This window comes from Phocoena sinus, chromosome 5 (assembly GCF_008692025.1).
Source record: "Phocoena sinus isolate mPhoSin1 chromosome 5, mPhoSin1.pri, whole genome shotgun sequence".
NCBI lineage: Eukaryota > Metazoa > Chordata > Mammalia > Artiodactyla > Phocoenidae > Phocoena > Phocoena sinus.
In genome coordinates this window covers 76857783-76878780 of record NC_045767.1, presented here as the reverse complement: position 1 = coordinate 76878780, position 20998 = coordinate 76857783, and the positions used below count along the sequence as shown (strand labels likewise).

Sequence of the window (20998 nt, the reverse complement as noted above, 5' to 3'; positions counted from 1 at the left end):
TCGCTGTTGTGGCCTCTCCCATTGCGGAGCACAGGCTCCGGACGCGCAGGCTCAGCGGCCATGGCTCACGGGCCCAGCCGCTCCGCGGCATGTGGGATCTTCCCGGACCGGGGCACGAACCCGTCTCCCCTGCATCGGCCGGCGGACTCTCCACCACTGCGCCACCAGGGAAGCCCCAGAACCTACTTTTTGATAAGGCCATTGTTCTTAAGAGGATTACTTTTCAAAGTGATAAAAAACATTTGTAACTTTTTCTTCCTATATTTGGTTTTTAAAGCTCTGAGAAGAAACAATGCAGGAGAATGGTCATTGGTTTATTAGTTACACTAATGAACACTCTCTTCTAAATAATTCAGTTTACATAATGCAAGTTAACATTACATCCTTGGCAATTTGTGTAACTTTAGATCTTTGGTCATCATGGTTACCAATGTCGGCTCCAAACAACTCTACAATGTAGATTATTTCCTTTTCTCTGAAGGGGAAGCTGAGACAAAGAGTGGGTAAGAAGGTTGCCCAAAGTTCCAGATTTTCAGGCAGGGTTGGAATGGAAACTGAATAGCCCACGTGTGGCGATCTCAGCTTGAAATTACGTTCTAGCGAACAAAGAGCTTGGTGGGAATATTTGTCCTTAACCAGCTGGGAACTATAAACTACATGATGAGGAGATGGAGGGTCAATTTACCACAAATTGTACCTTAACCGAGTTCATCTGGACTTCTTTACTCTTGACATTTAAAGATCTTTCACAACTGATTGCACAGTAGGCCAATTCTCCCCCCTTCCAATTATTATGAGTGGGTCGAGAGGCGAGGGGCCTCTGAGCCTCAGTGCCGCAACTTACCCTCAGACTATCTGCTCAGATGGAAGAAATGGGACTTGCTGTGTGGGAACCTTTTCTTGTGATGCGTAGAACACGGAGTAGCCTCTTGATGGATTGTGAGATCTATAAAGGCCTCTAAAATCCCCCAGATTTTTAACTTGTAACTGAAGGATTGTCAATACAGTCATTTAACAGACATCTTAATGTAAACAAGACCTGAGGTCAAATGTCAAGCACATGTGGGAAAAGCAAACTCTAGAAGGAGAGGAAAAGAGGTCCACTTGGGAAATTTGGAACAACATTGGGCTCTGAGGAACAGTTTTCATAAGCTTAGAGAAGAATCGCAGAGCCATGACTTACAGATGCCAGAAAAATGGTCCGTTTGGACTTAGAGGTCCAAAGAGCAGAAGTTCCTGGGGCCTTTATGCAAAGAAAGGTTTTGTTGTTGTCATTGATGATACTGTTATAGGCAGAGAGGTTGGGATTCCAAACATCTAATCAGAGGCTTCTAATCAGCCCATGGAGGCCAGCTTTTCATCTTCTCCTCAACTCTTCACTGACTTCTATGGTTATCTTTCCAAAAGCAGAGAGAGTAGAACAACCTGAGGCTACTCTTTGGGCTTTAACAATCACTTTTAATAACTGTCTATCTAACTCCAATACTACACTCTCTTCTAGCCACGTGTCTGCAGCTACTTGGCTATCCCACTGTCTCTGCAAACTCAACATGAACAAAACCAAACTCATCAAGGGTTTCCCACAAAACTCCAATCTTTCCTATTTCTGTGTTACTATCATCCCTCAGGTTCTGTGCTATACTATTTTGTAAGTAAGGTCAGACCCAGGTTAGGGGAAAGGTATTGTGCAAAAGACCTTAGTGAGTAACATTATCTGTCCTTTCACAGGCAGAAATCCTTCAAAAACAATACAGAAATCAATGAGTAGGACTGCAAGTCCTGAGCTCCCAGACCCACTTTAGGCCTGCATTGGATTCTGCCTGCCACACTCCTCCACGACTGTGCTTGGAGGCCCGGAGAGCTGCTCGTCACATCTCTAGTGGGTCTCTAATGGAAATGAGCACCAAGAGAGGGAGCTGCGAATCCACGGCAGCGGCAGCTCTGGCAGATGGCAGCCCTGGCACAGCCAGCAGTCTCCGCTGACTCTGTGATCAAGGAGGCCATGACTGGAATCCTTTTGGACAAAGAAGCTAAGGCCCTGGGAGCTCAGGCCCTGGAGAGACTTGATCAAGACAGAACTGAAACCAGGGGGACAGTGACAGTAATACTCGCTGTCCTTTCGACTGCCCTCAGAGGATCCTCTGCTCATTTCTGTAATATGATTGACACCTGTAAATGGTCTCCAACTGAAGTCCTCTCCAATTCCACTTCCTCTCAAATCCTACATCAATCTTCAAGCAATTACTTTGCCAGCTCAGAAACCTCTAGTGCCAAACCTCTTGTTGCCAAAGTCCTACCAGATGAAGCTGTAATGGTTGCTTGGCATTTAATGCTCTTCATGTTTGGCATTTAAGGACACTGAACCACTCTGGCTCTATGAAACGGAGTCCCTGCAGTGCAGGGATTTAGCGCTCAGACTCAGGCCAGTGTGCCTCCTTGAGAAACCTGGTTCTCCCACTTCTAGCTGTGTGGCCTTGGGCACGTCACTAAACCTCCAGGTGCCTCAGTTTCCTTATCTGTAAATGAGGATGATAATAGGACCTACCTCATAGAGCTTTTGTTAGGATTAAATGAGTTAAGTTCTTATAGAAGTGTTACCTATTATTATCAAATGTCACCCTACCTCAAACATCCTGTAAGGCAAACCCAACCATTCAGTTCCCCAAATACCCTCTCTGGGCTCTATCACTGCATGGGCTCTTCCTCCCCATGGATGGACTGCCCAATGCCAATCTCTCAGTTCAGGTCCTACCCATCCTTCCAGGTCCAGCTCACATCTTATCAACCCCCACACAGCCTTTCCTATTTCCCTGGAAGAAGGGGATCTTTTCTCCCACTGAAAGCCCTATGCACGCACCTCTTGTTACATACATGTCTATGTTATGGTTACTATAATCATGCCTTAAACGAGAGGGAAAATAAAAGTGCTTTGCATGTTGTAAAATGCTCCACAGATGTGATTCTAATAATGATAATGGTATCATCTTGTCTCCACCACAGTACTAGGAGTTGCGTGAGGGCAGGGATCACATCTGTTATCTTTGTTTCTCCCACAGAACTTTACCAAATAAAGTTTGTGAATAAGTTTTTTTTCAATGGATGAGTAAAGGATTAACACTGAAGGGTAGTTAACCGGATGTGTTTCCCACGGAGAGGTCACTGAGGGAGTGAAAGCATGATGCAAACATACTGATGGGAGGAGGGGGAACATTTTCTGATGGTGGGTGTTGTTCAGGGAGGGCAGGCCTATGTAGGAGGCCATCAGAGGAAGTTCTGAGAAGCCAAAGGGTGGGCAAGTCAGGATGTTCAGCACCTTTAAAGGTTCCTTCCAGGCCTCCTTTTCAACTCAAACCAGGGAATTGCTCCAGGCTTTGTTTCCCACCTTCTATTTCATGCCCTCTCTCTCACCCACCAAGTTTTTCAGGTTTCATTCCGTGTCAGTTATAGTTCTTTGCTGCAAGTTAACAGAAACTAACTTTGTCTCACTCAACCAAAAGAAAATCTACTAGATGAACAGTGAGGGCTCGAAGAACAATGAAAGCTAGAGTCAAAGCTTGGAGACAGACAGGGGTAAAGAAAGGTCTAGCGGTCTAGGCATCAGGAACCACAGCGGCCATCACACGGTGCGAAGAGCCCGGTTACAGGCTGCTCTCGTGGCTGTGTCCTTACTTCCTGGACCCACCTGCCAAGTCAAAGCCCTAGGAGACAAAGACTGATGGGCCAGGCTGGGTCATATGCTCATGCCAGGCTTCAGCGGGAGGGCGAGTAAAAGATCTGGCCCTTTTGGCTTCTGTCCTAGGAAGCAGGCACTACGTCCTGTCATAAGGGCACAGAGCAAGGCAAAGTTGATTCCCTGAAATGTGGGTGCTGTTGAGAAGAAGAACCGGATGCTAACAGCTGAATGACCCAAAACAGCCATCACACTATGCGTTTGGATCTCCTTTGGATCCTCCTTTCCCACCTAGCCCCTCTGCACGGACAGCTCATTCGAACAGTTCTCTGGTGTTCTGATATCACTTCTCCCCCAAGAGGCTGCCTTTCTCTCTTGGTGGCTTACGCTGCTGCCTGAGAGCAAAGGATGACACGCCCCATGCTCCTAGGATGTCCAAGCCCAGGTCCAGTGCCCTATGCCCATGCTTATCTGCAGAAGCGGTAGAGATCAGACAGAGGGTGTGTGATGGGCCTGTGGCCTGGAGCTTAGGCACTGGAAGGTGACAGTGAAGAGAGAAGGTGAGAAGGAAAGCAAAACAAAGTTATCCCTTAGACATGCTATTCCATCCTTCACCCACTGCGCAGTTAGTGCTAAGGAGCGCAGGGAGGAGTCAAGCAGAGCCATCTTCATTTTAAGTTCTGTTGTCTGGAACTACTGTTTGCAGTGGGGTCTGCTGTGAAAGGAACAATGAAAAGGGAGGGAAAGTTTGCTGGGGGAGGTGTTTCTGGGCAAGGTCTCCGCATGAATAAAATGTGACACAGGACAGGGATGATCCCCTTTCCGTTCCTGGTCTGTGTCGTCTGCATGTGACACCTGGAGCAATGGCAGCCATTTTGGAGCTATGAGGAAACAAGCCTGAGGACAAGAGCCTACTCCCTGAAAATACGAGAGGAAAAAAAGGAATCAGACTGGATCTTGCTGATGTTGCTGGGTTGCTTCATTAATGGACCTTGGAACTTGGAAAGTCTTCCAGACTATCAGGAATCAGATAATATATTTCCTTACTGTTGAAGAAAGATACCAGTAGAAGTGTTTTCTGTTAACAACTGAAATCATCCTACCTGATACAGTCTTCTAGCCACTACTCTAAACTCTGGGCACATCTAAGACCCACTGACGTCATCTAACCTCGGAGTATGAGCCTACAGAGGGAAATTCTCCCCACCCAAAAAAGGAGAAGGCTCTCTGCAGCTGCACAGTTAACACATGTCTCAGGCCAGCCCTCCTACTTCTCCTTTGTCTTTTTTGGACAAGCATCATGTAATTTGGGACCATAGATATTGGGTAATTACCATGGCAATGATTAGGGATTCACTTCAGGAATAAGGAAATATAATTACAGTCCAATTGCAGCTTGTTTCCATGACAACAGGGGCAATTGTAATTGATCAGCACTTTTCTTCCCAAGCAGATCCGTGAGTCTCATTCAAATGGAATGCTAAAAAGCAATTAACTATCCTCATCAAACAAACTAGAGTTGCTGGAAGAGCCTGAAGTCAGATTACACTTTGTGTGGTATCTTGGAGGTTCATCCTGGACTCTGGTAGTTTATGAAAATATTGGGTACTCAATAGGCTGTAGAGTACCAAATCACCTAATAATTACAATAGAAACAGGATACGTCATAAAAAATTCAAGGAAGAGGAAGAAAGTCTGGAATCTTAAAACACAGATTCTCAGAACTGAAAGTCAAAGGATCATCTACTTCAGCCCCTTAGCTCAGTCCCATGCCTAGATCACGTAGGACGAGCAATCGTCTAGCCTGCCTCTAACGCTCTGTAGGGGTTCCACGGGCTTCCACGCTATCTGTTCCACTCCTCAGATGCCCCACCTGGAGAAAGATGTTTTCATAAACCTCTCTAGCCAGGCTTCCCTGGTGGCGCAGTGGTTAAGAATCTGCCTGCCAATGCAGGGGACACGGGTTCGATCCCTGGTCCGGGAAGATCCCACATGCCCGTGGAGCAAGTAAGCCCGTGGGCCACAACTACTGAGCCTGTGCTCTAGAGCCCACGAGCCACAACTACTGAAGCCCACGTGCTCCGCAAAAAGAGAAGCCACCGCAGTGAGAAGCCGGTACTCTGCAACACCCGCGCACTGCAACAGAGTAGCGTCTGCTCGCCGCAACTAGAGAAAGCCGCGCACAGCAGCGAAGACCCAACACAGCCAAAAATAATAAATACATAAAAATAAATAAATTTATTTAAAAAAAACAAAAAAACCTCTCTAGCCACTGTTGGAATCAATTTAGTCTTGGTCTATGCTCTGGAAATAGAAAGCTAGTTATCGACAACCTCTTTATCTCAGTAGTAATATTATGTCCTGCATTTGTAAAGTGCTTTTTTATAGCAGATAGTGTAATGTCATGTGCATTTTTTTGTCCTCATAATAATCCTTGAAGACGGCATATCCATTTAACAGATAAAGAGGCTGGCTTTGTTAAGGTCACACAGCTCATGAGTGAAAGCACCTGTATTCACAAGAGGACCCTAGCTCCTGATCTGCTGCTCTCCCACATCTTGTATCTCCAATAATTGCTGAAACTGATTCATCATACTTCTTTCCCCCAGACTTACTCAGCCCAGCTCTATTTGTTCTCCTGCTTAGTCCTAATTTTCATGCATTTAATGCTTTTGTACCTCTTCTCTACTCTCTGTTCAATTTCAGCACATTCCAGGTTCCTATGGATAGAGGGTAAATGATCAAGTAAAATAAGTCTTTTCTGACTTCATCTTCTGAAAAGCAGCAAGGCCAAGGGACCTAAGCACACGTGGTAATCAGGGAGCCTGAGCTTCACTGTAATTTCACTGGTGACATGCTGTCTCGCTACACCAACGGTGTAATTTTCCTTTTCCAGCAGGTCAGAGGGACAGCGATACTCTTCATCATGATGGGAAACTGAAGGATGAATTAGACGAACACAGACTGGTACAGTGGGAAGAGTCAGTATGGTGACAAGGGCAGGATTCATGTACTCATTCATTCAATGAATAATTACTGAACGCCTGCTATGTGCCGGGCACAGTGCTAGAGGCTGGAAATACGAGGGAAGGCAAGGCATGCAGTCCTGCTTTTACGGAAGTTGTGTGAACACTGGTGGCAGGGGTCCTGATCTAGGCTCAGGGGGCCGGAGAAAGCTTGCTCCCTCGAGGAAGGTGAATTTGTGCAGAAAATGGAAGGATGAAGAGGAATTAGCTGGGGGAAGGAGGTGGAGATGGGGGTGGGGCTGTTCTAGACAAAAGGATTACCATGTGCAAAATCAGCTGACCTGAAGTCCAGTCATATCTCTAACACTAACTGCACTTTTGAAGTGAAGGTACTGGATCAGCACTAAAAACGACCTGAAATTGTAATACTGGTGTGCGCGCACGCGTGTGTTTGTCTATGTCTGTGTGTGCTGGTGGCGGGGAGAGACTACTGAATAAGGGTCTCATACAATTTACATTATTGGGGGGGGCAGGGGTGTGGGGTCAGCCAGAGGCATGTATTTCAAGTAGGCAGCCTCAAACATGACCTGTATCTTTCCCCAGGTCCTCTCTCCGCTATCAAGATGCCCATGGACCCCCCAATGCAGGGCACAAAACCCTCAAGTAAATGGGAGCAGCTGCTTACCCTTCCAAGCTAGCCTGTTACACTCTGCACCTATGTCCTACTTCAAAATTATCCCTTTCTGTTCCACCTCAAATTCCTACCTCCTATTTTAGGGTTTCAGAGGAGGAAAATACGCCCCTTGTCTCTCCTGCCAACATGAACTTAACCACCTCAGCCAGGTATAACCTCATCAAGGCTACATTTATTCCTTTCTTAAAAAACATCTTAAACGGGTGGGGTCTGTGCAGTCCGCCTGGAGGATTCAACCCGGCAGCGGGTCTGGCTGTGCTGGCGGCCCCAGCGGATCTTTCCCTCTCCCCGTTCCTCCTGACCCCTCCCCCAGCCCTCCCTCCACCCCTCGTCTCCTCGGGGCGGGTGCGGGGGGGGGGGGGGGGGGGGCCCAAGGGGGTGGGCGGGGCCGGGGGTGGGGCCGGCGGGGGACTGACCCCTGGTTGGGGGTCGGCCTCCACCAGGCGCACTTCCACTGCAGCAGTGTGCTATGACCAGCTCCGGGACGGCTGGGAAGGCCGGCAGGGAAGGTTGCTCGGGGGAGCCCTGTCATCTCCACAGCAGGCCTACTCTCCCCGACAGTTACAGACCCCCAGCAGCAGAGTTATAAATATATATGCACCCAACATAGGAGCACCTCAATACATAAGGCAACTGCTAACAGCTCTAAAAGAGGAAATCGACAGTAACACAATAATAGTGGAGGACTTTAACACCTCACTTACACTAATGGACAGATCATCCAAAATGAAAATAAATAGGGAAACAGAAGCTTTAAATGACACGACTAGATAGATTTAATTGATATTTATAGGACATTCCATCCAAAAACAGCAGATTACACTTTCTTCTCAAGTGTGCATGGAACATTCTCCAGGATAGATCACCTCTTTGGTCACAATTCAAGCCTCAGTAAATTGAATAAAACTGAAATCATATCAAGCATCTTTTTTGACCACAATACTATGAGATTTGAAATAAATTACAGGGGAAAAAACGTAAAAAACACAAACACAAGGAGGCTAAACAATATGTTGCTAAATAACCAAGAGATCACTGAAGAAATCAAACAGGAAATCAGAAAACACCTAGAGACAAATGACCATGAAAACACAATGATCCATAACCTATGAGATGCAGCAAAAGCAGTTCTAAGAGGGAAGTTTATAGCTATACAAGCATACCTCAAGAAACCAGAAAAATCTCAAATAAACAATCTAACATTAAACCTAAAGGAACTAGAGAAAGAAGAGCAAACAAAACCCAAAGTTAGCAGAAGGAAAGAAATCATAAAGATCAGAGCAGAAATAAATGAAATAGAAACAAAGAAAACAATGTCAAAGATCAATAAAACTAGAAGCTGGTTATTTGAGAAGATAAACAAAATTGATAAACCATTAGCCAGACTCATCAAGAAAAAGAGGGAGAGGACTCAAATCAATAAAATTAGCAATGAAAAAGGAGAAGTTACAACAGACACCGCAGAAATACAAAGCACCCTAAGATACTACTACAAGCAACTCTATGCCAATAAAATGGAGAACCTGGAAGAAATGGACAAATTCTTAGAAAGGTATAATCTTCCAAGACTGAACCAGGAAGAAATAGAAAATATGAACAGACCAATCACAAGTAATGAAGTGGAAACTGTGATTAAAAATCTTCCAACAGGGGCTTCCCTGATGGCACAGTGGTTGAGAGTCTGCCTGCCGATGCAGGAGACATGGGTTCGTGCCCCAGTCCAGGAAGATCCCACATGCCACGGAGTGGCTAGCCCCATGAGCCATGGCCGCTGAGCCTGCGCGTCCGGAGCCTGTGCTCCGCAACGGGAGAGGCCACAACAGTGAGAGGCCCACGTACCTCAAAAAAAAAAAAAAAAAAAAAAAAAAGAAAGAAAAATCTTCCAACAAACAAAAGTCCAGGACCAGATGGCTTCACAGGTGAATTCTATCAAACATTTAGAGAAGAGCTAACACCCAGCCTTCTCAAACTCTTCCAAAAAATTGCAGAGGAAGGAAAACTCCCAAACTCATTCTATGTGGCCACCATCACCCTGATACCAAAACCAGACAAAGATACTACAAAAAAGAGAAAATTACATACCAGTATCATGAACATAGATGCAAAAATCCTCAATAAAATACTAGCAAACATGTAGGGCGTGGCCGGATAGCCATTACGCATGCACTAAGTATGCCGCTAGGGCGTATGCACCTAATATGCTAATCAGGTTTTGAAGCAGTGGCCTATCCAAAGTCCGGCTTGCGAAATGCGATAACCATACGGACGAATCAGGGACTTACACGAGTCCTTAAGCCCTTATATAAGCAGACAGGCTCGAGCGTACGGGGTCTTCCTTCCATCCGCCCGAAACCAAGCTGTACTCCAATAAAGTGTGATGCGAGAAGAATCTAGCGTGTGGTGATTCGTCATTCTGCTGGTCAGAAGCGGCTCGCCGCAAGTGGTGCCGAAACCCGGGAACCTGCGCAACCTTTGTTTGCTGTATTGGAAGGTAATCCTGATCTTAATTCCCCGCGTCAGATGACCCCCGAGGCCCAAACAGCTCTTCAGAAGGTGGAACAGGCTCTTATGAAAGCACAATTACAGCGTTATGACAGTACCTTGCCTATTTGGATGTGTGTTCTTCCAACCTTAGGATTTCCAACAGGTGTTCTTTGGCAAGATGGGCCCTTGCTTTGGATCCATACCAAGTCCCTGGGGATGAAGACGCTGTCTCACTATCCATCTATGGTTGCTGAGGTTGCCTTCTTGGGTATTAAACAATGTGCTTCCGCCTTTGCAATGTTGCCGGAAAAACTTGTAGTTCCCTATACTAAAGATCAAATAGAAATATTAACTGCTACCACCTCTGAGTGGTCTATACTTATTTATACCTTTTCTGGAACTATTGATAACCATTTGCCCAAGAGTGAAATTTTGAAATTCATTATCCAGCAACCTGTCATTTTTCCAAGGGTCACTGTAGAGCGACCACTAAATGATGCCCTGACCATTTATACGGACGGATCAAAATCCGGAAAAGGGGCTTATATGGTTCAGGGTCAGCATCCTGTCGTTATAGACTATCGACCTGATGCTCCTCAAGTGGTGGAATGTCATGTGGTTTTGGAAGTTTTTCAACGATTTCAAGAACCCTTTAATTTGATCTCTGATTCATTGTATGTGGTTAATGCAGTGAAACATCTTGAAGTGACCCCCCATATTCGATCATCCAGCACAGTGGCATCCTTGTTGGCCGGGATAAGGTTTCAGATATTGCGCCGCCAACACCCCTTTTATGTTACCCATATACGGGCTCATTCCCTGTTGCCTGGTCCAATGGCAAAAGCCAATGAACAAGTTGATATGGCAACACGTGTTTTCTTATCCTTGGATCAAAAGCAGCAAGCACAAGAATTTCATGAGCTATATCATGTATCATCTGCAGTGTTGAGAAAGAAGTTTTTCATTACTAGAGCCGAGGCCAGACATATTGTTAAGTCTTGTTCCACTTGTGCCCAATTTTTGCCGGCCCAAAAGACTGGTGTAAATCCCAGAGGTTTGTCCCCAAACGAGCTGTGGCAGATGGATGTCACTCATGTTCCCTCCTTTGGGAAGCTCCAGTATGTTCATGTGTCTGTGGATACCTATTCCGGGGTGGTACATGCTACCCCTCTCTCTGGAGAACGGGTTCAACATGTTATTACTCATTGCCTTGAAGCCTGGGCAGCCTGGGGCAAGCCTGCTAAACTAAAGACAGATAACGGCCCAGCTTATAGTTCCAAGAGCTTTGTTCTCTTTTGTCAAAAAATGCAAATAGAACATGTTACGGGCCTGCCTTACAATCCACAAGGCCAAGGTATAATAGAGCGAACTAATCGCACACTTAAAGAATTGCTTTTAAAACAAAAAGGGGGAATAGCGGAGAATTGCACTCCGAAGCAGAAATTGTCGCTTGCCTTATTTACTATTAATTTTTTGAATTTACATGATGAGAAAGAAACTTCTGCTGAACGCCATATGATACGTGAACAAAAGGATTACGGCAGAGTGATGTGGAAAGATGTGTTGTCCAATCAATGGAAGGGCCCGGATCGCGTTGTCACGCGATCCAGGGGATCTCTTTGTGTTTTTCCACAGGATCAAGATCCGATTTGGGTCCCGACAAGGTTAACAAGAGTCGTGGAAGATAATCCCAAGAACGATGTGGAGCGCTCAAGGAGTGACACTGGGCTGGATACTGTTGATGAGCTTCCCCCTGCTCAAGGCGGAGATCAAGACGTTTTGGGGAATTAGCCGAACCTGGCCAGTCCCCATCCCCGTTCATTCTCAAAGTACCATTCTCCCAGTATTGTATTCCACTAGCTGTGAGATGAATACGGCTTGTGCTAGGCCACTAAGCACAGATTGGATGCTCTGAATAAGAGCAAGCAGATTGGAGAATTCCTAAAGGGAAATTGGTCCCGTGAGGCGGAGAAGTTGATATTTAAGCAGAAGTTGAATATCCTGCAGCTGAATGCAACCAGAGTGGATCCAGTGACTCTTGGAGAATTTACCGCATGGCTAGCTAGAGCATTTTCCTTTTTTAAGGAATGGGTGGGTGTGGGACTGTTCGCAGCCTGCTGTTTGTTTGGGATAGTGTTGTGTCTCTGGTTGGTCTGTCGTATTCGCATTCGAACCCGGCGAGATAGGATAATGCTCACTCAGGCGCTTGTGGCCATCAGTGAAGGCGAGTCCCCCGCAGCCTGGCTCTCCACCCTAAAAAACATATGATCGCCCTTGCACAGAGGGGCCTTGCCGCCATTGCACCTCTATAGGGGATCGGCCCTAGGGGCTGCCTCTGCACGGAGAGGTCTCGTTACCATTGCACCTCCATGAGGAGCCCATGCCACGTGAAGACAGCCCTTGCACCCTGCAGTTCGATTGCGAGCATTGCACGCAGGAGGGTGTCTGCGAATGCAAGCGGAAACTACCGGTACACCGTGTACATACCCCGGTATGAGCACTGGTACAGGTCAATGTCCGCTGCAATGGTCGAAAAGAAAAAAGGGGGAGATGTAGGGCGCGGCCGGATAGCCATTACGCATGCACTAAGTATGCCGCTAGGGCGTATGCACCTAATATGCTAATCAGGTTTTGAAGCAGTGGCCTATCCAAAGTCCGGCTTGCGAAATGCGATAACCATACGGACGAATCAGGGACTTACACGAGTCCTTAAGCCCTTATATAAGCAGACAGGCTCGAGCGTACGGGGTCTTCCTTCCATCCGCCCGAAACCAAGCTGTACTCCAATAAAGTGTGATGCGAGAAGAATCTAGCGTGTGGTGATTCGTCATTCTGCTGGTCAGAAGCGGCTCGCCGCACAAACAGAATCCAACAACACATTAAAAGGATCATACACCATAATCAAGTGGGATTTATCCCAGGGATGCAAGGATTCTTCAATATATGCAAATCAATCAATGTGTACACCATATTAACAAATTGAAGAATAAAAACCATATGATCATCTCAATGCATGCAGAAAAAGCTTTTGACAAAATTCAACACCCATTTATGATAAAAATTCTCCAGAAAGTGGGCATAGAGGGAACCTACCTCAACATAATAAAGGCCATATACGACAAACCCACAGCAAACATCATTCTCAATGGTGAAAAACTGAAAGCATTTCCTCTAAGATCAGGAACAAGACAAGGATGTCCACTCTCACCACTATTATTCAACATAGTTTTGGAAGTCCTAGCCACGGCAATCAGAGAAGAAAAAGAAATAAAAGGAATACAAATTGGAAAAGAAGAAGTAAAACTGTCACTGTTTGCAGATGACATGATACTATAAATAGAGAATCCTAAAAATGCCACCAGAGGGCTTCCCTGGTGGCACAGTGGTTGAGAGTCTGCCTGCTGATGCAGAGGACACGGGTTCGTGCCCCGGTCCGGGAAGATCCCACATGTCGCAGAGCGGCTGGGCCCGTGAGCCATGGCCATTGAGCCTGCGCGTCCGGAGCCTGTGCTCCGCAATGGGAGAGGCCACAACAGTGAGAGGCCCGCGTACTGCAAAAAAAAAAAAAAAAAATGCCACCAGAAAACTACTAGAGCTAATCAATGAATTTGGTAAAGCAGCAGGATACAAAATTAATGCACAGAAATCTCTTGCATTCCTATACACTAATGATGAAAAATCTGAAAGAGAAATTAAGGACACACTCCTATTTGCAATTGCAACAAAAAGAATAAAATACCTAAGAATAAACCTACCTAGGGAGACAAAATACCTGTATGCAGAAAACTGTAATACACTGATGAAAGAAATTAAAGATGATACAAACAGATGGAGAGATATTCCATGTTCTTGGATTGGAAGAATCATTATGTGAAAATGACTATACTACCTAAAGCAATCTACAGATTCAATGCAATCCCTATCAAATTACCAATGGCATTTTTTATGGAACTAGAACAAATCATCTTAAAATTTGTATGGAGACAAAAAAGACCCCGAATAGCCAAAGCAGTCTTGAGGGGAAAAGATGGAGCTGGAGGAATCAGACTCCCTGACTTCAGACTATACTACAAAGCTACAGTAAACAAGGCAATATGGTACTGGCACAAAAACAGAAACACAGATCAATGGAACAAGACAGAAAGCCCAGAGATAAACCCACGCACCTATGGTCAATTAATCTATGACAAAGGAGGCAAGGATATACAATGGAGAAAAGACAGTCTCTTCAATAAGTGGTGCTTGGAAAACTGGACAGCTACATGTAAAAGAATGAAATTAGAATACTCCCTAACACCATACACAAAAATAAACTCAAAATGGATTTGAGACCTAAATGTAAGACTAGACACTATAAAACTCTTAGAGGAAAACATAGGAAGAACACCCTTTGACATAAATCACAGCAAGATCTTTTTTGATCCACCTCCTAGAGTAATGGAAATAAAAACAGAAATAAACAAATGGGACCTAATGAAACTTAAAAGCTTTTGCACAGCAAAGAGAACCATAAACGACAAAAAGACATCCCTCAGAATGGGAGAAAATATTTGCAAACGAATCAACAGACAAAGGATTAATCTCTAAAATATATAGACAGCTCATGCACCTCAATATTAAAGAAACAAACAACCCAATCCAAAAATGGGCAGAAGACCTAAATAGACATTTCTCCAAAGAAGACATACAGATGGCCAAGAAGCACATGAAAAGCTGCTCAACATCACTAATTATTAGATAAATGCAAATCAAAAGTACAATGAGGTATCACCTCACACCAGTTCGAATGGGCATCATCAGAAAATCTACAAACAACAAATGCTGGAGAGGGTGTGGAGAAAAGGGAACCCTCTTGCATTGTTGGTGGGAATGTAAATTGATACAGCCACTATGGAGAACAGTTTGGAGGTTCCTTAAAAAACTAAAAATAGAATTACCATATGATCCAGCAATCCCACTACTGGGCACATACCCAGAGAAAACCATAATTCAAAAAGACACATGCACCCCAATGTTCATTGCAGTACTATTTACAATAGCCAGGTCATGGAAGCAACCTAAATGCCCATCGGCAGACGAATGGATAAAGAAGTTGTGGTACATATATACAATGGAATATTACTCAGCCATAAAAAGGAATGAAATTGAGTCATTTGTAGAGTCGTGGATGGATCTAGAGACTGTCACACAGAGTGAAGTAAGTCAGAAAGAGAAAAATAAATATCGTACATTTATGCATATATGTGGAACCTAGAAAAATGGTACAGATGGACCAGTTTGAAGGGCAGAAGTTGAGACACAGATGTAGAGGACAAACGTATGGACACCAAGGGGGGAAAGTGGCAGGAGGTGGGGATGATGGTGTGATGAATTGGGTGATTGGGATTGACATGTGTACACTGATGTGTATAAAATTGATGACTAATAAGAACCTGCTGTATATATAAAAAAAAAAAACTAAAAAACAAGGAAACAAAATCTTTTTGAGATGTAATTCCAAAACCATAAAATTCACCCTTTTAAAAGGTACATTTAAATGATTTTTAGTATATTCACAGGATTGGGCAACCATCACTGTCACCTAAGTTTAGAAGATTTTTATAACCCCAAAGAAACCACGTACCCATCAGCAGTCACCTCCACCCTACCACGCACCTGGCAACCGCTAATCTTTCTGTCTCTGTGTATTTGCCTGTTTGGAACATTTCATATAAATGGAATCATATAACAGGTGTTATTTTTTTATTTGGCTTCTTTCACTTAATGTATTGTTTTCAAAGTTTATCCATGTTATACCGTGTATCAGGATTTCATTCTTTTCCATTCCCAAATAATATTTCATTGTATGGACATGCGCCATGTTGTATTTATCCATTCATCTTTTGATGGACATTTGGATGGTTTCCACTTTGGGGCTATTATGAATAATGCCGCTGTGAACATTTGTAAACTAGTTTTTGTGTGGACATATATTTTCATTCCTCTTGGGTATATACCTAGGAGTGGAATTGCTGGGTCATATGGTAACTCTATGTTTAACATTTTGAGGAGCTGTCAAAATGTTTTCCAAAGTGGCTGCATCATTTTACATTACCAGCAATGTTTGAGGGTTCCAATTTCTCCACATCCTCACCAACACGTACTATTGTCTGTCTTTTTTATTATAGCCTTCCTAATGGGTGTGAAGTGATCAGGTCAGAACCTGCATCCCAGGGAGGGGATTCAGAGGGAAAGGCAGATTATACGGGCAGAGAACCTCCCTGGGGAGTGAGGGGTTCAAGCCACATATTGGGTGCCCCAGTACTGGGGTCCAACACAGGGGAGATGAGCTCCCTTGGCTGGTTGGAGGACCAGTGGGACTAACAGGAGGGCTGTGGGAAGCCTGCAGTCTCCTCAGGAGAAGTAGGTACATTGAAATGTAAAAACCCTAATCTCGTATTTTGTAGTCTGTTTCAACTTTGTTAGTCAAATGGTTTACTTGTGGATTCCTTAGGATTTTCTATATACAGGATCATGGTATCTGCAAATAGATAGCTTTTATTTCTTCCTTCCCAAAATTGATGCCTTTTATTTCTTTTTCTTGCCTAACTGTCCTAGCTATAACCTATGGTATAGTACAGTACAGCGTTGAATAGCCATTCTTGTCTTTTTCCTGATCTCAAGGGGAACACATTCATTCTTTCACCATTTAGTATAATATTAGCTGTGGATTTTTGTAGATGTCCTTTATCAAGTTGAAGAAGTTCCTTTCCATTCCCAGTTTTGAGTGTTTTTATCATGTAAGGGTGTTGGATCCTGTCAAATGCTTTTTTCTACATCAACTGAGATGATCATGTAGTTTTTGTCCTTTATTTTATTAACACGGTGTGTTATATTGACTGATTTTTGTATATAAAACAAACCTTGTACTCCTGGCTTAGATCCCATTCGGTCATGGTGTAGAATCCTTTTTTATATGTTGTTGGATTCAGTTTGCTAGTATTTTGTCTGGGACTTTTTATGTCTTTATTCATAAGAGCTGTTGGTCTGTAGTCTTCCTTTGTGTGTGATGTTTTGGTGTTAGGGTAACACTGGCCTCACACAATGATTTGGAAAGTTTCCTCCTATTCTATTCGCGTCACACTCATTCTTGTGTGAAAGTCTCTGCTCATGCCTTCCTGATCTGAAACACCCGTGCCTCGCCTCTCAGCACTCCAAGTCCTGTCCCTTGTTGGGAGACAGCTCAAGTTCTCCTCATTCCTGAGCCCCTTCCTATCTGCTCCAGCCCCACAGTGAGCTCACCCTCCACGAAGCCCCTTCGGTTCTCACCATGCTTACAGCTGGCGCTTACTGTAAAGTGCCGTAGCTATTCGTGATCACAGTAAATGCCAGGTGTTAGGCAGAAATTGGAAGTAGGACAAGTGGTGTCCCAATAAGTAGCAGAGCCTCCATCAGGCAGCTGAAGGCAGGAAGATACCTGAGCCTGGTGACCCAGGACCAGCAGGACAACTCAGGGCCATATGACTAGCTCCCTAGTATGGCCACAGCAGAATACAGAGCAATACAGAATAGCAGCAATGCACTCATTACTGCTTGAATAGTGGCTCAGCAACTTACTAGCAAGTCATTCTCTAGCCCTAGTTTTCTCATCTTTGAAATGGGAATAATAATGTCAATCTCAGAGTCACGGTAAATATTACGGGAATTCACCTATGCAAAACACATTGTATTAAGTTTAATACGTGGTAGCTTTAATATACACCAATGGATATTCTCTGTGAAACAAAAGTTTGTGGTTAAATCTTGGAAATGCTGCAAACTACATCCCTCTTCTTGGAAATTCCCAGGGCACACTGGCATAGTAAAAGATCTGAAAAGTCCCATGTAAAGAATCCTATTTAATTCATTTTGGTCCAGGATTTCCCAGATCTCTTTGTCAAACTGACCCTCTCCCCCTTTTAAATTTAACATCTATTCAACACACTTTGGGAAACACAATATTAGCTGTATTTAGTTACTAAAGGAAGTCACATTCAATTGTTAAAAACTGATCACGTTTTACTGTTTTGCTTTTCCCATAGGCATGTATAATTTAAAAGTAGTAGCCTAGGAGAAATAAAGGCTTCTAACCTAGAGAGAACAGAATGCTTTGAAACCCAAAGGAAATGAGAAATTTCAGGCAGAAGGAGATCAATAAAGAGCTATTTTTGGCCATGGAGACATTTCTAGAATTACAGATTCTTTGAGTTTGACAGCATGTTAAAGTTCAGCTCCTTTAAATTCTCACCTAGTGCAGAAGTGCCCTTCATCAGTTCCAATGCCTCTGGCACATACCCAGCCTCCCCATTTTTAAGCAGCTCTAGTAATTAAGAAATTTTCCCTCACATTGGGCTGAAATCTGCCTCCTTGGAACCTCCACCAGAGATCACGTTAATGGAATTTTGACTTTTGTGCTGTAGTGAGAGCTGCCCATTTTGGAAATAGCAAATAAAAGGCACAGACATTTTTTGAATCCTTATGCAATGTGAAGTAACATATCTGTTAATTGAACAGTGAACTGAAAATAAGAATTGTTGGAAGCAACATTTTTCATTTTCTCCATCTGTAAATAGGGCAAATAATCAAAAGTTCAGCTATACTGTAAGTGATGCATGTAATATTTACTTTGTGGGCGGAATTATTTTTCAATTGGAAGTTTCTGAGTAGGAAGAGGGAATATATATTTTAAGCAACTTCTGTTTTCCGATTTTTTTAATTTTAAAAACATTTAAAGAGCTTTTTTTAAACTCATCGTCCCAAGCTTATCCTTCTAGCTTCCTGTATTATACAAATAAGTATTACATAATTAAAATATAGTACATGTCTCATAAATACAGGTTTATCAATAAGAACAGGTAACATTACCTACATTTAATGGAAATGTAGCTGTTTGATCCAATGTAGATTTCCCCAAGGCAAATCTTAAAATCTTTAAGTTTTAAAACTTAAAACCTTAAGGAAAACCCAAAGGGGTAAACAGAATACCACTTAAATGGGAAGAGAACAAGGGTCTAGGGTCTTCTAAGAGTCTCATAAAATTCAGCAAGAAATCAGAGACTTGACAAAACCATAACCTGTTATAAAAAGGACAAGTTGTGTTTTCATAGGACAGTCCTTCCAAAGGAGAACTTTCCAGACTTGATCTCAGATTTTTCCTTAAACTGCTGCTTGGTCACATTTTAGTATCTGTACCTCATTCTGATGCTGTGAAGCAAAAAGGTTCACATTCTTATTTTGCAAGGGAAGAAACCAAAGTAAAGTCAAACCTGATTCGTGCTGGACAATACTTAATTCTCTCTTGATACTAACATTCCAACAATTGGGTTAGTGTGGTGCTAGCTGTGTTCTCCTTTCAGTGAAATTGTTCTCTTTGGTTAAATTCAATAGTTTCCCTAATAAAGACAATGGAAAACCAATATAGGCCTGTGGAGGAAAGGAGTCAGCATCACTTAGGGCTAACAAATGCTGTTGTGGACACTGTAATGCTTAACGTGCACGGCTTGCTTGAGGATTCTGTAACCTGGGCTCAACTGTAGTTGACAACACGATACTCACAGACAGACCACCGAGGCTGTTTTCGTCTTTGTCCTTCAAACACAGTGAGAGTATCACAGGTTACATCATCTACGCCTTCAACACGTACTAGGGCAACTTAATGCAGTGCCAGTCATTCATAGGAAACACTTTTTGAGTGCCTAAGGTGAGGCTGAATAAAACCTGGTCCCTGGCTTCATAGAACTGGCAGCTGAGTGAGAGAGACAGACTAGCCGATCAATCATTTCCAGAGAAAGTAACAAGTTCTTTGCGGGAGCCACGCAGTCAAGGGCAAACGCATCAGAGCGGGTAGTGGGAAAGGGCTTCTCAGAGGAGCTGACTTCTGAGCTGTCAGTAGCAGAACGTAACCATCTCTGACTTCAATTCCCAGCACTCAGGTGAGAAAGTACCTCCTTACCCTGCTTGCCTGAGTTCTTGACACGGTAACAGCCAGATGCAGTGCCTGTGCTCTAAGAGGAAGAGAAAGAGAGAGAAAAGAGGAAAGAGCAACGAGAAGGAGAGAGAGAGGAGAAGGACACGAGAGGGAGAGCGGAGGGGAGGAGAGAGAGAGAGAGAACAAGAAGCAGAAACTAAAAGCCCCATTGTAGGCAGGGTCTGGAAGTTGCTAGACATGGCCAGGGGGATGAAGGGTGACACCCTGTGCCCCAGCAGTTTGCATCCTCAACGCGGGTGTAAAACCTAGTGTACAAACCACCCTTCCTCCTTGCCAGGCAATGGGACAGGGGGACGTGGTCTCCTCCAACTCAAGAAGCTTGGGTTGAGCGAAGGCAGTGAGCTGCTGCCTTCCTCCCCCAGCGAGGGCAGCAAGATGAAGGCACACATCCCTATGTTCTCCCACAAAGTGAGACACGTATGCTAATTCCCCGAGGTAACGTCTCCGCACAGAGCGCACCACGCACCCCAGTCCTCAACTTCCCAGAAGTGGAGCCCATAAGGATGCCGCTCTGCCTCCTTCGGGACCCCACTCCCCACCCCGGAACTCCGCTGAAGGTCAGAAAAAAAAGTGCGAGTGATTACCTCAGGCTGTCCTCCAGGGTCTCCTCGTCAGAAGAGAAGGTCCCATTGCTGACACTCGGGGGAGAGCGACACTTGCGCCCTGCAGACGCCTCCCGGGCCGTTGACGTGACTTTCTTTTTCCTTTTGCCAAACAACTTCTTCAAAGGCTGGAATTTGCCTCCCTTCTTCTTGTCTGTGGATTACAAGATAAACACAGGCTGCAGTTTGACAGGTCTGCCCCTCTGAGCCTAGAGCGAATTACCACCAGGCTGCGAGCCGGGGCAAAGGGCGGCCCGGCTGTTGGAGCCAAGAGCCACCCAGCCGCGTGCCAGCGCCGTTGTTGGGCAGCCGGTGCGTGCAGCAGCCGCAGCAGCGGGCGAGGCGGGCCCCGGGCATGGGTCCTCCGCACCCCACCCCACCCCGCCCCGGCTCTCGACAAGCGCCCGCGGGCACCACGAAGGGCTTTCAAGCTTCACGGTGGTCGGCAGGGCATCCCCTGCACGTGCCACACGAAGCTGCTGCCTGCTTTCTTTTAACAAAGCAGATGGCCAGGGCCCCTTTCCACGGAAGAAGCTGAGAAAAACACCTATGTCAGACAGGTGGTTAAAAGATTTA

The 20998-nt window shown here is 44.6% G+C and overlaps 1 protein-coding gene across 2 annotated transcripts in view; it reads right to left on the bottom strand.

The window, feature by feature from the left end:
* Nucleotides 1-20497, bottom strand: part of CRACD (capping protein inhibiting regulator of actin dynamics) — a 67415-nt gene extending 46918 nt beyond the window's left edge. The window contains exon 1 of one of the 2 annotated variants that reach the window (XM_032633160.1): nucleotides 20405-20497. The gene's annotated coding sequence lies outside the window, so the exon portion shown is untranslated. The remainder of the gene's footprint in view (nucleotides 1-20404) is intronic. The other variant, XM_032633161.1, reaches the window with a different exon arrangement.
* Between the last annotated feature and the right edge of the window lie 501 nt (nucleotides 20498-20998).